The sequence below is a fragment of the Miscanthus floridulus genome, chromosome 9 (genome assembly GCF_019320115.1).
Source record: "Miscanthus floridulus cultivar M001 chromosome 9, ASM1932011v1, whole genome shotgun sequence".
NCBI lineage: Eukaryota > Viridiplantae > Streptophyta > Magnoliopsida > Poales > Poaceae > Miscanthus > Miscanthus floridulus.
Window position 1 is genome coordinate 50,853,213 of NC_089588.1, and position 15,823 is coordinate 50,869,035.

The window sequence follows — 15,823 nt, forward strand, 5'->3', positions numbered from 1 at the left end:
CAATTTGAATTCATTTCATGACTTACCCAAATTGAATTGAGAATTTCCTACAGAGGTTAGTCCAACAAAATATCTCGTATCTGCTAAAGCAATTTTTAGTTCAATAACCAAACTGGACTCCATGTCTAATTTGATTAAGGAAGGCATTTTAACCTAAGCACCTCGCTTAATTTAAAAAACCTTTGGAAGTATGTCAATACTTCCAAACCAAAACTTACTATGGCAGATAAAGGTAACATGAAAGCACTATAGAGATTTACTCAAATGGAGATGAAAGAACATGATTGTTATTTAGCAAATTGAGCATGTCTTAAAGGTAGAGACAACCAAAATAATTTAGCAACATGGCAAGAGATGTATTTTTAGGGAAGTCTACCCCCTAGCTTGAATTTTGTAGAAAAATCAAGTTTGGATGGATGTAATTAAATATTGCATGATAAATGGTGTAGGGAGTCTTTCCACTAATTCTATCAATGATAGATCTTGCTTCACTAATAAACAAATGAAGGAAAGCTCCTCTAGAGGTTTGATCAAGGGTTTGCGCAGAATCCTTGCTAAGACCCATATAAATATGTTTAAGGAGCATTAGGTCTAAAATAGCAAGGTCCGGGCCAGTGATGATGAGATTATTAATACGTTCCCTTGATGTGTCAAGAGATTCTTCTTCTAGTTGTCTAAAATTTAGAACCTCTTTTTGAAGGCAAACTACTTTAGAGATGGGAAAGAAACGTAAACAAAATTTTGAGTATAACGTTTTCCCATCTCCTTGCATACTTCCTACGGTTTGACTATACCAATGTTTAGCTCTTCCCATCAAAGAGAATGAAAATAACTTCCATCTTAAGGTCTTGTCTGATATGCCAGCAATACGTAAGCATGCACTATAACACCCTTGGTGTTACGAGCTTGTTTAGCATCGAGATTTAGGCCTAAGAAAATTTCCAAAAACGAGTTTCTCGGATGTCGATTTAAAACAAACTTTAGTGTTTTAGCCGTGTTTGAAAATATATATAGTCGGCTCGGAAAATGAATATTTGAGAGCTAAAATGATATATAATGTGGGTAGAAAAATTATGCCATCAGCAAGGTAAGAACGTCGTGAGTGTGTTAGTATGTTTGTTTCGAGTAGTGCTGTGATGTTTGTTAGTTTCAAAATTAGTTTGAAAAGGAATAAAAATGGAAAACCCGTTCGTAGTTTGTGTCGATAAATAATAGTCAATTTGAAAAGTGATTTTTATAATGCAACAATAATATAGAATGTGTGTTTGGGGTTTTAATAAAAAAATGAAGTACAAGTCGAGTAGATGAAAGCGCAACTTGGGCTTTGAAACAAATGCTGTTGCACGTTTGTAGCCGCTCGTTTTACATGCCCTGCAGCAGCCAGTAGAGCCACGGATGCCCATGTGTTCAGCTGTCTATCGTGGTTTAGTTATTGACTAGCGAGCAAACTGATCCATAGCAAGGACAGGATGTCTCCCTGCCCTGCTCTATCGCTAGTCGACGTACCCCGCTCGGACATTGTGGCTTCGATTCAATGCATCACCAAGTCTTTTTCTGTTCGCCAACCGGGCCACGTGCTCGTGGTCGCTGCCCGCTTCGTCGCATCAGCTCTGCTGCACCATAAATGCCTCTATCTGCCTTTGAGTGTCTCTGCTCCTCTTTTTCCCTCTACCTGATGAGTAGCTCAGAGCCATTATCACCAGAGCAAGCAACGCAGCTCCTCCTTGTCGCATACGCCGTCAGCGCCACCGTTGCCCGGTTTTCACGTATGTGCGCGAGCGCGCAAGCTCCACGGCCACGTTGGACTGCTGCCCCAGCTCCTGCTCTCCCATGCTCACCTCCTGCAACTGGCCTTAGTGAGTCGGCGCATGCCATGCCATTGCCCTGTGGCACCCGCCTGGGCCACACCCGCCGTCGCCCTACCTCCCTCATGAGCACGCACGCGTACCCTGCGGTCCGCGCTGGAGCTGCAGCCATAGCGCTGCCCCACCCACGTCCCCACCATGGTGGCGCCACTACCGAGTCATTGGCCTCTCCCTCGCGAGCATGCCAAGCCACGTTGTCCCACGCACGCCCTGCACCCCGGCGTGGCCACGCTCTCATTGCCGCCACAAGCCTGCAGCCCAACGACGCCCGCCGTCGCCCGGTCCTTCTCGTGTGCGCATGAGCACGCTAGCCCTCAGTCGCACTGAACCGCCTCCCCTTCCATGCTCGTTCCACGTGCCCCACACGCCGGTGCCCCCGCCACCGCCATGGCGTACCGTGAGCACGCCCGAGCTACATGGACCCACGCCGCTCCACCCCATGCCTCGACCGCCGATCCCACTATCGTCCGTGGTCGACGCCGCCGGTGGCCTCCCTGCTAGAATCGGCTTTGCACCGGCGCTCCTCTGCTCTGCTCTACGACCGCTGCGGTGCGTGGTCCCAATGCCTAGCACCGCCTTGGGGTCACGAAGGGACCCGCGCTGGGGGCCGGCCGTCCTGTCATCGCCATGGCACCCTCCCCTACCGGACCCAACCGTCGGTGAGGCTCCTACGCTCGTTCCTCTGCTCCTCTATTTCACCGAAGGAGGGAGAAGGGTAAGAATCGAAGTAGAAGTTTTATTAAGGGTTCTAGGTGTAAAATACGTGACTCATTTAAATAGTGCTCTAGATCTTAGGTTAAATAGAAAAAGTGTGAGGTCATTTCTGCATAAGTGCGCGCCCTACCTGGGCTACGCCGCATGGGCCGGCTTGTTGGGCCGCTCGCCCTGCGCCTCCACGGCCGCGGCCTGCTCGGTGCCCCGCGCCTGGGCCATTCGCCCCACGTTGGGCCGCCGCCTACTGCGCTGGGCCGGCCTGTTGCCACCCGTGTCTGGGCCACCCGCGTTCGCTGACCGCGCGCCCTGCCTGGTATGATAGGATCATGTAGATTGCTATGCTATAGGACTCCGATAGAAGTCGAGTGATTGCCTGTCACTCGCGAGAGATAGGAAATATATCACTGTATTATTATCACTTGGAAAATATAAATGGTGGAAAGGAAAAATAGTGACCGGGCAGGGATATGGTTTGGGTATTGGTGGGTGTAAGAGGTTTTGTCCTGCGACCAATGGGACATAGCTTGGTTACACTACTTTCCCTGTCTGTGTTGGTTAAGGACCGACCGTTGCATTGGACTCTAGGTAAGTCACAGACTTATTATCCTGAGCACATACTTGGGTATGGGAACAGGGAAGACTTGTTACTCTCTTGTCATGGATTCTGGCTCTTTCTGGACTGACTACTAGAGTTGTTTTTGGGTATTGGAGGTCCTTGCACCGCATTGAGTCTGAGACTCAGGGGCGGGGGCTTGAAGTCCCAGTTTGGACGGGACCTGGACCCCATGACAGGAGGGTAGTGGGTTGGTGCTGCTTGTGCCTAGGGTACAAGCGAGACGTGTGTTTTCGGGGTACCCAGCTGGGGGCATTGATTCGCGAATCACCGGGTGATCCAGTACGGCTTGTCTATGGTCTAGCACCGTAGTAAGAACTGAAAGATGAAAGATGGAAAAAGGAAATCTGATTACTTACGACCTGCTTGAAAGTAGCATGGGTGCTTACATAGAATGGTTAGTAAATGAACCAATGCGACTGCAAATAAAAATTGAATATAATGACACACACTTAGTAATGCTTCCTACAAATGCAATAAACCCACCAGCTAGATAGCCTTGCATATCATTGGAGTCTTTTCTTTCCTCCTGTCGGGTAAGTCTTGCTGAGTACAATTGAGTACTCAGGGTTTTATTTCCTCCTATTGTAGGTGACAGGTGGATGCTAGAGCTGACTCTTGTGTGTGGATAACTTCTGATGGGCTCAGCGAGGATTCCTTCACGCTGTGATCGTAGTTTTTATTTATAACTCTCACTAAATGTTTTTATAAAGGGAAGTTTTATAATTTGTTGTCATAGTCTATATACTAATGCTTTATCATGTCATGAATAGATATTTATTTCTGCTGTAATTCTGATCACATGTTTATATTCCGCTGTTAAATTAAATTGTTCATAAATTAAATTATGTCGCCCTGCCATCACCAATATTCCTCCCTAGTGGTCGCCCCTTCCTCTGGCTACATGACGGAAGTGATGGCAGGGCGACAGACTCCGTCTGCGTCAAGTAGATCTAGCGGATGGTGCCAGGGCCCTCTCTTGGCTAGGATACAATGGTGGCGTGGCGAGCTAGCCTTTGTGCAGTGTCCCCTGCCCTCGCACCGATCGTATTCGGAATGGTAGCACATCGAGCAGGCCTCGGCTCCGTGTGGTGTGGGTCGCTTCACCACGTGACTCCTCTGCCCTAGTCATTCTATGTGTGGCCATTCTAGTTGATTGCCTACCGATCTGCTCTGATATGGTACCCCAAGGCGATGGATGTGCACAGTCGAAGATGGAGAAGGAGGCGAGCGATGACCTCAACATCGGATGCACCAGAGGCAATGGCCCAGATGCATGAATGGTGGGCTTGAAGCCCGAACAAGCGGGCCTGGCTGGCGGTTGTGCTGCACTATCGTTTTTATTGTTTTTTCCTTCATTTACAGAGATGGGCGGTTTGCATGCCTCTATTGTTGTTGCATTAAGAGTAACCCAATGATAGAGACGGTCACTATGGCCGTCTCTAAAAACCTAATTCACTCGCCTCTTAAAGCTTGGTTGTACTAGTGCTTTATGGGATTTAATGTTTTGCTATTTTTTTGTTATTGTTTTGTTTGTCTCCTCTTTGTAGTGGTGATATATTTTTACAAAATCTATATGTTTAAGAGTAAACTATGCACGCGTGAATATCTTTAAATAAACAAAATATTAAAATAAATTATGGTCAAAATTTCAAAAAAAAAATGGACCTTAGAAGGAGTTCGGTCAAACTCATGCCATATTTTGTGTCCTTTTCCTCCAAATGCCAATCCCTGCGTTTATTGTACTCTGAGCAGTATACGATGGATGAATGCTAGAAGTGATATATCAAAGGAAGCTCTTAGCCTAGCTATAGGATTGGCATGAACGCTTCCGTTAGCGGAGTTGCTTCTTCTCAATGTACGTGACAGCTTGCTGCTGGACGCATGCATGTAGAGAGAAAGCGAGGAGTCAAGGTCATCAGTCAATTCCAATTTTTCTATTCCTATGCGGCCTAAATTCATGTGCAAAGTGTTTTCCCAAAAAAAATCATGTGTAAATCTGGTGCTAAAAACTTGAAAGGCCGTAAATAATTAGCGTGCAACAGATTCCATAAAGTTGAACACACTGGCAACTTGACCGTTGGGAGTACTTCTATATATAGACCAGCAGTACCGATAACCATTTGACCCTCCTGCATCGCTTGGCAACATGGATGCAATGAGCTCCGAGTATCTGAGCCGCGCGCGCTCAGCTGGAGCTCTTCCACCACAGCCTCGGCTTTGTGAAGTCCTTGGCGCTCAAGTGCGCAGTAGACCTAGGAATCCCCAACGCCATCCACCTCCACGGCGGCTGTGCAACGCTGTCAGAGATCATCGCCGGCACCGGGGTCTCTGCGTCCAGGAAGCCCCACGTGCACAGGCTCATGAACCTGCTCACCGTCTCCGGTGTCTTCGCTGCTTCCAGCGCCGCCGCCGGGGCCACTGCAAATGCCCCCGGCAACGGCGGCGAGGCCGTAGCATACCAGCTGACACCGATGTCCCGCCTCCTCGTCGACAGCAACAAGCTTGGAAGCATGGCGCCCCTGATTCGCTTCCTGGTAAACCCTCTCACCGTCCCCACCTTCTTCGACATGCACGCATGGTTGAAGGCGGCGAGCAGGCGGGCGGCGCCGGCGCCAGCTCGACGACTTTCTTCAAGATGGCGCACGGCTGCAGTGTGTACGAGATGACGAGGAAGAACGCTGACCACAATGCCCTGTACAACAGCGCCATGGTCGCGGCCAGCTAGATCACCATGGAGATCATTCTCAGGGAGGCGGCTGGCTGCGACATCTTCGGCGGGCTGAGCTCTTTGGTCGACGTGGGTGGTGGGCATGGCGCCGTGTTGGTGGCCATCGCGGCGGCTTTCCCGCATGTCAAGTGCAGCGTCCTTGACCTCCCTCGCGTTGTCAGCCAGGCGTGAGCTGATGGTGGCACGGCGGTGGAGTTCATCGCCGGTGACATGTTCGTCTTCATTCCAAAAGCTGATGCCACCACAAGGGCAAAGGGTTTTTGTGGCGAAAATTTTCATCATAAGAGCTTATTTTTTTCACCACAAATCAGCCTTTGTGGCGAATTTTTAAATCGCCACTAGTCGCCACGAATACTCGCCTCACAGATACTCTAGTGATGAATTTTTGTTCCCCATAAATGACCATACTCATTAGTGACAAATTATACTGTCACTAGTAACGTAGCCATGTGTGGCCCATTCGTTGTCACAAAAACATATGTATTAGTGGCAAAAAATTATGCCACTCATAATGTTTTAGTGGTGATAATAGTTGCCACAACTATACAACATTTATGGCAATATAATTGTCACAATTACCATTATAAAAGTGACAAATTTTGTGGTAACTTGAGACTACGTATTAGTGACCGAAGTTTCGCCATTACTTGAGTTTGTCATGTCGATGCTTGTTCTCACTATTAAATTATAATTGTTTGCCATAATATGTATGGGAAAAAGTGGTAACTTGTTAACACAAATACTTTTCATTTGTGATGCAAACTCATCCTCACATGTAAAGTATGGTGGCAAACCTTTGTCACAAAAAAAAAAAATCTTTTTGTGAGAACTGACAGGACAAAATGTATCAATAGTTTCATCACAAAAAAGCATAGCATTTGTAGAAAAATATTGTCGGGACAAGTTTTGTTGCAAGATAAGTTTTAATTGTGTGAAACACATTAGATGGTGTGGCGACCAAGTTATCATTATTATCTTTGTTATAGTAACAAAAATAGCTCAACAAATGTACATTATAGCAATATGATTATCTCAAATCTGCACCAATAATATTTATTTCAATAATTCAAATTTGACATTTAAGCAGTACATAAAACTAAGAACACTTAAACCTAAAAATAACTCTCTTGACACTACTTTAAAGTCTCACAATAATTATTCAACTAAATGGGTTTAAACACTAAGATGTTGGAGGCTGCGAGGCACCAATGCGTGCAAATAATTCAGTCATTTGATGATCAAGTTGTTCTCTCACTAGGCGAGCAACTTCTCCACTCTGTGCTTGATGCAAAGAACTCAGCTCATCACATTGGGATTGCTATTCTTCTTGCAGTTGTGCATTTGTTTCGACCACCATGGAAACTTGGCCTTCCAAAGCTTGTGCTCGTTGCTCAGCAGCCTCAGCACGTTGCTCAGCAGCATCTGCACATGCTCAAGCTGCAGCTTCAGGCTGTTTAGAAGCCTAAATTTGCGTCTGCAATCTGATTCTTTCCTCAGCCACTTGGTTTACCGCACGAATGCCAACACCAAGTGAATGGTTTGGCTTTCGACCAAGAACTAGTGCGAAGTGCTCTACTATAGTCACGGGCGTAGAATACATCTTTTCTTGATGTATCCCAGCAGCTTCATGTAGTTTGGTCTGCAAAGTATGAAAAACAAACTAATTAAGAACACATATACTACACAGCATGCAAAAGCGTTCATTTAACGAATCATAAGTATGAACACAAATTAGCTATAGGATAGCGTGACATCCAAATGTTCAAAAGAGTTGCTGCTGTTAAAAAAAAATCTGCGGACTTATTATCTAATAATTGAAAATTGCAGACAAATTAAATATTATATAAAATTTACAAACAACTTAATAAAACGATATTGTTCATGATTTGAGATATTGCAAACATGTCATAGTGCCCAGATTTGTCAACTCATTAAATGAACATTTGTTAACATTTCTTAGCATCACTCTTTACTAAGTTGTCGGTCTTAGCATGAATGCCAGAAATGCGTGGTTGATAATTATTAATGACACATGTAAACTCAAAGAAAATTATATATGTTAAAGTAAAGTATCCGCAAGCGCATACATAATATACCATTGTAACATTTCCTCTGGGAGTATACCGAGTATTATTATTTATATTTTATCCACAGGGAGGAGGTATGGAATTATTGGCAAAGGGATATTGACAAATATATATACTTATGATAAAACCACTCTCATGCTATGGCAGGGGTAAGTCAAATGATAAATAAATGATAAGTATGAAGCATTGATAATAATTCCAGAGATAGAAATAGAGACTCATAAAATATAGTATGGCTAGGCAGGAGATTCGGTAAGAGCAAAAGATTTCTAAGTTATTCCTTATTTACTAAGTCTTTTGTACACACAAGTATATACACTCTCATCTATAGCATAATTAATTTTGGATCTATGCATAAGGAACATTACTAAGGAAGATCAAGAACAGAGCTGGTTTTCCTTCGCAACCGTGTTCTACTTGCTTTACAAACGAGGAGTGGACTACAAAGGACTCAACGGGAGTGTCACATCCACGATCTACCACATGATCTAGAGTGCAGAATGCATCCGCAGGTCAACAATATCTAAGCACCATGCTTACATAATATCGACCACTTTACCCACACGCGTCTTGGGCTAAGTGCTTTGCGAACACATGTATAAACTCATTATCAATCATAACTATATGAAGTATATAACTAGAGTAAACTTGGAATATAATAAATCACAACATAATATTGAAGTAGCACAAAGTCATAAATAAAGAGATACAATGGCTATACCAGTCTCCAAACAGCATATCCAAAATCCTGAGCAATAGCCCATACTCTACTTGAACCTTGCTAGCTAGCCTATACTAGAAACTTGAATAATTAGAGCTCTATTCTCTTCTATCTAGAAACTCTAATTTCTGGTCTGGTCTTGACTTATGGCAGTGTGCTCTGGAGGGGGGCAGGGGCTAGTTATATAGATCGGAGCGACAATCTTGAGCCATCGGATCAAACCGACTTAAATAAATGGCATAGATACAATCCTTAAGGTGGTGGAAAACCGATATAACAACGGGGGGCTGATAGGTGGGACCAGGAGGCCGGCCAGCCTAGCCCCACCTATCATCCTCTGTAGGTCTGTTTCAGTGGCGTGACTTCTGGTGTCCTCTAGAACCTTCTGGAGTAGTTTTCGCTATGGATAAGCACAATTTTATTTGATGTTTTGGTCCTCCTTGATGGTTTTCTGAATAACTCCTACAGAAAATATAGATTCACCAAAACTCATGGAAATTGTTAGTTTAAACCCCTAAGTATATGTTGGTGATCATATTTATGCCCTTATACATATTTTATTGATGGTTTATGATGAATGGTAACTACCATCAACAAAGTCCCCTAAGCCTAACCTTTGCTCGTCCCTGAACAATGCCAAACTTAGTAATGGATTAGGAGTTGCATCAATGTTTGTACTCCTCAAAAGTACACATGCGTTCAACTAAGAATTCTCCTCTGGATTAAAATCCACTGATCTGACTTTTAAACTTACCTATATTACCTTCAACCATGGGGCTTTTGAGCTTTCACTTGGGTCTTGAGTAATTAAAAGATAGAATGATCAAGTCAAGCACTATGTCTCAAGTTCTTTGTTCAACCATTATTTCATAGTTTTTGCAAGTTTTCAAAAAATAAAACTTAGAGATTCCATTGTATGACACTCTTAAGTCTCTCATATATATGGTATTTGTGGATCCTCACCAAGGCATAACTTGTTGTTACCTTTTTTCTTCCTACCACTATGGCTTTATGTGGAGTTCATAGTGTAGCAGAACCCTCCAATTTATAAGAGCACAACTACAATAGCAGCCCGCAAGTGGTCACACTGTCATACTCAAGCCCATATAAACCCGGTAGTCCGTCGAGTACCACAAAGGGTATCGATTCAACCAACATACAACCAAGATTGTACAAGATTCAACATACATGTCACACGTTACATAAAGTTCACAAATACAGTTCCATACATCAGAGTACGATTAAAAGCTATTACAAACCATGTTCAAATAAAGTAGTAGCGGAACAGAAGCAGTTCTTGCAGTAGCCATGATACATCATACTATTTGCAACAATGGGAAATAAACCCTAAGTACAAGAAGGTATTGAGCTAGACTTACCCATCATAAACTAAAAATAAAGTGACACCAAGGATCATGCAAGGCTTTATAAGTGGAGCTAGCTTGACAACATTTTGCATAAAAGCTTACTAATTCAAGTATATAGTTATAATTCGGTCATCAAGTTAATTATAGTTATTCATCTCTAGATTAGCAACTAACCTGTGATATATCATTTAGTAGCATAACAATAATAACCATAGCCGGTGTAGTAATTTCATGTTCTTCATAACCATCATTCCATAATTTAGTTAATACGATGTTGGAGCTAGCCAAGTTCCTCACTGTCTCGATTTCAACCAGCTGGGAACTTATTCCTAACACAAACCTAGATATACCTATGCCAAGGCAGTCTTAGGTAACCTTTGGTACAACTCAGGTCCACATTTCATGGTTTCAATCAGCGTCGCACAATCAGGGACGACCAGCTGCTAGGACGATCAGGACTACCCTGCCTTTGGGCTCACGTCTGGCTCCCTGCACATCCTTACTACCATCCAGAGTGCGCACTCTTACAGAACGAGGCCCGACCTGAGTTGAGCTACTCAGCTTCGCGGTCGGAATGGGTTTTTTGGCCAGCTAAGTGAGAGGCATGTGTTCAATCTCGACAAAAGTTCCAACAACGGTACGATCGTTGATCGGCACAGATGGAATTACATGAGTCAACCTATGCATAGTCTCCATCTGGCCTCTAGTTACATTACCCCATAGTTCTTTTCCACAATAGCAAATATAGCCAACCGTACTTCGGTATCCACCTATATCTCGCAGGTGATAGGAAATCACCCGACTTCTACCGGTCAAAGCATGGCTAAGCATATATTCGATCCTAGACCTACACAGAATTAAAGGTATATATATCTGGACAAGGTGGTTCTATGCATCAAGTGTTTCCAATCAACTCTTATAACCTAATGCATCAAACATAAAAGGACTCAAGTGATATTTTGTAAAATATGGGAGACTTAGAATACTCCGGGGCTTGTCTTTGATAAAAGAAGTTGGCCTATGGAATGGGCACTTAGGTAAGTCTTCAAGAGTTTGCTCCTCTCCTTCTAGAGCTATGGCCTGAGGTGCCTCCTATTGTTCCTTCGGCTCTTCGTCGAATTCCAAGAGTTATCCCCTCGGATGATCCTATATGCATGAGCAGAAAATAAGATATCATGGATGCATATATAATGACATGTATAACATGATATAATGTGATGAATGCATCCTCATAAGTGTTCTCAGTAGCATTGCATCAAGGTGATAACAAGTTACATTTTCTTTTACTGAGTAGGTGCATATCTCTTCTCTAGTAACTTAAACAAACACTTTGTAAACCATTTCTTGGACTTCAAGACAACACCCAATTGTTTTGACCATAACTAGAGTTATACACATCAAAATAATATGGTTGTGGACATTCTGGAAATCTTATGAAATTTCCTACAACTTTATTTTAATCATCTTAATGTGATTCAACAGTTATCTCGATCAAACAATTCAATCTTTTAGATCTATCTAGAGGACAAGTATTTCTAATAGCAGAATTCTAACAGCTATAATTCTTAAACCATATGGCCTACACATGGTAGATAAGTAAGTTATATACAACTTTGTTAATAACCATCTTTACAGAAAAGATCATTATCATCATGCAATCATCACCACAACAAAAACTACACATGTAGTCATCCAGTTGAATTATAAAGCAATAATGAACTAGTTGACTATAAACAAATACTTCTAAGTCTCACTAACAGTATCAACAGATTATATGCATCACCGACACCACATAAAACATCATGGTTAAGCCTGACTAATTTATTTATATTCATTTATTAATATTTCCTTAGATAATAAGGTGATTTACAGAGTAAATATTTCCATTAATCAATAAATTCCAAAAAAATTACAGTAGGCTACACATGACCATAATAGTGCACTATACAAATTTCATGCCATTTGGATAAGTATAGATACCTCTACAAAAATGACAAGTTACATATGCTTATTTTATCAAAAATAGTTTAGCATAGTGAAAAGTGTCAAGCAATAGATTTAATATTTTTCTTACTTTCCTCCTAGCACGAGAATACTGTGTAAAAATTTGTATGATCATATGTTATATATTTTTACCCTAATTAATTTCACTAGAATCTAGCAATTAATTAAGATTAAATAGGAAGACCATATTACAAGTATGTTTACTATAGGTTTAATATTTTTACTAGCTAGATGATGTCAACTTAAGACTAGCAAAACTGGAATCACAATTTTATCACTTTCCTAGCTCAAGTTATGCATTTTACAAGATATAAACTACTTTAAAAGCACTTATCTTGCTCAATTTAATTCTTCTAGAAAAATACCCTAAGCAGTATATTTTATATTTTTATCGAATATTACACTTCAAGATGAATCTAACAAAATTTGGTTGACCCCATTTGGATACTCCTAGCCCTAGGTATGAATTTTTGAAGTTTGTATTCAAATCTATGAAATTAATTCAAAAGCCAACTAAACCCTAAATGCTATGTACACCCAGTCTACTACACCCGCGGTGGCTGACAGCGGGGGTTCGTAGGTCAACCCGGCCCCACATGCCAGTGAGACCAAGGCAGAGGTGACGGTTGACCGGCGAAAAGCTTGCCGACGGGCGGCGGCGCTGCGCTTCGATGGGCTCATTGTCTTCGGTGACGACAAGCCAAGGCGAGCACTACTATGGCTTCAAGGATACCTAATGAAGACCTAGGGTTAGGTGAGGGTGACGATGGAGCGGTGGTGAAGCTTGGCCATGTGCATGGCATGCCGGTGGCGAGAGCACAACGGTGAGCAGCCGTGTTCCAGCGCTGGTGTGCCAGTGTTGGCTCGATGGCCAACGACGTGAGCTAGACATGACCCTAGGCTTACCCTAACAAGAGAAAAGGATGAGCGAGATGGCTTGGTGGAGCACGGCCACAGAGAGCGTGACCTAAGAAATGGACAGCTCAGCGTACCTCCTAGTCTGATACGTTGTGTTAACCGGTACAAAATGTGCTGACTTGGTGAGGCGATCTACAATGACCCATATAGAATCATGACCTTGTTGTGTTAGCGGGAGCCTGTAATAAAGTCCATACTTATTTCCTCCCATTTCTAGCCTAGAATTGATAAAGGTTGCAGTAATCCAGCGGATTTCAAATGAACGGCCTTGACTCTACTGCAATTATCACACCTAGCGACATAGGCGGCGATCTCTTTCTTCATCTTGGTCCACCAAAAACAGGTCTTCAAGTCTTGGTACATCTTGCTACTGCCCGGATGGATAGACAACTTGGATGAATGAGCTTTATCTAAAATTTGATTTCTAAGTTCTTAGTCTTTTGGTACCACAAGTCAATCCTCAAACCATAGCACACCTCTTTTGATCCAACCTAAAATGTTTGGTTTCCTATTCTTTCATCTTTCACTTGATGTGGAACACACCTACATCTGTCTTCTGTAGCTTGATGATTTTGCTCTCAAGTGAGCAACTAACAGTGATATTATGTAGCACAACAGGATGTAACAAATTAAATCCATCTTCCAACAAGGCTTCTAAGGTGTTACAATGAGATTTCTGACTTAGTACATCTGCTACAACATTGGTTTTTCCTCGATGGTAGTGCACTTCCAAATTGTAGTCCTTAATCAACTCTAACCACCTACGTTGCCTCATGTTCAACTCAAGTTGAGTGAAGATATATTTGAGACTCTTATGATATGTGTATATGTGACATACATTTCCCAATAAGTAATGTCTCCATATCTTCAAGGCGTGAACAACTGCTTCAAGCTCCAAATCATGGGTGGGATAGTTGACTTCATGCTTTCCCAATTGTCGAGAAGCGTAGGCAATAACTCTTTCATCTTGCATGAGCACACACCCCAAATACCCGATGCATCATAGAACACATCAAAAGGCTTCTCAATGTTGGGTTGTGCTAAAATAGGAGCTGTAGTTAATAAGGTCCGTAAGGTGTGAAAAGTAGCTTCACACTCCAGAGTCTAATTGAACTTTTCATCCTTCTAGAGTAGTCTGGTTGTATGGAAAATAGACCCTTGGCCCATTTACTTTAGATTTTGGTGTTTGATGACCAACACAACCAAATTGGACTAATGAATTTGTAAGTGATTGTTTTGTAGTTCAATAGGATGCAAGATGTGACTTGGACAAAGGTGACATGATGATCCAATGATCAACACCTTAAGCAAGACCTTAGGAGCAAAAGAGAAGATCGAAGATATCAAGCAAAGTCCAAGCACGAAGATAGGAACCAAGCCGCACGCAAGATCACGAAGAAACGAGCTCACAGAAGCGACCGGACGCTGGAGGAAAGCGACCGGACGCTCCAATCAGGAGGCTCGGCAATAGCAGCAGTGACCAGACACTAGACTGGATGCTGATGAAAAGCAACCGGACACTTCGATCAGAGGCTCAGCAATAGCTAAAGCGACCGGATGCTGAAACAGACGTTGGCGGCAAACCGACCGGACATTGGACAATAGCGTCCGATTGAGTACAGAGAGGTTCTAGAGCGGTGAACTTGTGACCGGACGCGCTCGGTGGCAAGTGACCGAACGCTGGCAGCGTCTGATCTGTTTTCCATGGCTCCAACGGTCAGAACGACCAGACGCGTCTGATCAGGACGACTCCAGCGTTCGGTCAGTAGCAGAAAAGCGGGATTTCACCCTCAACGGCTACTTTCTCAGTGGGGCTTATAAATACAACCCCCAACCAGCCATTTGGTAAGAGGGGAGCTGAGGAAACATACCAAGGGTGTTGATAACCATTTTAGTGATCTCCACTTGCATAGTGCTTAGTGTTTTATTAGGTGATTAGCGTAGGTGCTTTGCGAAGTGCTTAGGTTGATTAGACCACCACTTATGCGCTTGCTCTAGGTTTTGGCCTAGTGTTTAGTGAGGTTTGGATACCTCTTATCACTTGGTGCTAGTGAGCATCATTGTTGTACATCAGAGGGGCTTGTAGTCTTGTGAGATCACACCAACCGCGTTTGTGGTGAGTGAAAGCTCTAGTTTGGTTTTGGTTAATTGATGAAACCCTAAGTGCTAACCTAGTATATCAAAGTGATTATGAGATAGGTTGCACTACTCCAAGTAATGAAGCAATGATGAAGATCATGATGATGGTGATGGCATGGGGATGATCAAATGCTTGAACTTGGAAAAGAAGAAAGAGAAAAACAAAGGCTCAAGGCAAAGGTATAAATAGTAGGAGCCATTTTGTTTTAAGTGATCGAGACACTTAGCGAGTGTGATCACATTTAGGATCGATAGACATACTATTAAGAGGGGTGAAACTCATATCAAAATGCGGTTATCAAAGTGCCACTAGATGCTCTAACTCATTGCATATGCATTTAGGATCTAGTGGAGTGCTAACACCCTTAAAAATGTTTGTGAAAATATGCTAATATATGTGCACAAGGTGATACACTTGGTGGTTGGCACATTGGAGCAAGGGTTAGGAACTTCACTGGTAGAGTGTCTGCCCATAGAGTGCGGACAGTTCGATGGTGCTAATGGCGCCCTAGACAGAAAAGACGGAGGTCACTATAAGTGATCAGACGCTAGTCTCAGTAGGACCAGCGTGTTCGATCAGTTGAAGCATGAAGACACTGGCGTTGGTCTCTGACCAGACGTTGGGTCACTTAGTGACCAGACGCTAGAAGGTTATGTCCGGTCC

The 15,823-nt window shown here is 43.0% G+C and overlaps 1 pseudogene; it reads right to left on the bottom strand.

The window, feature by feature from the left end:
- Window positions 1–7,103: 7,103 nt before the first annotated feature.
- Window positions 7,104–15,823, bottom strand: part of LOC136481904 (uncharacterized) — a 71,439-nt pseudogene continuing 62,719 nt past the window's right edge.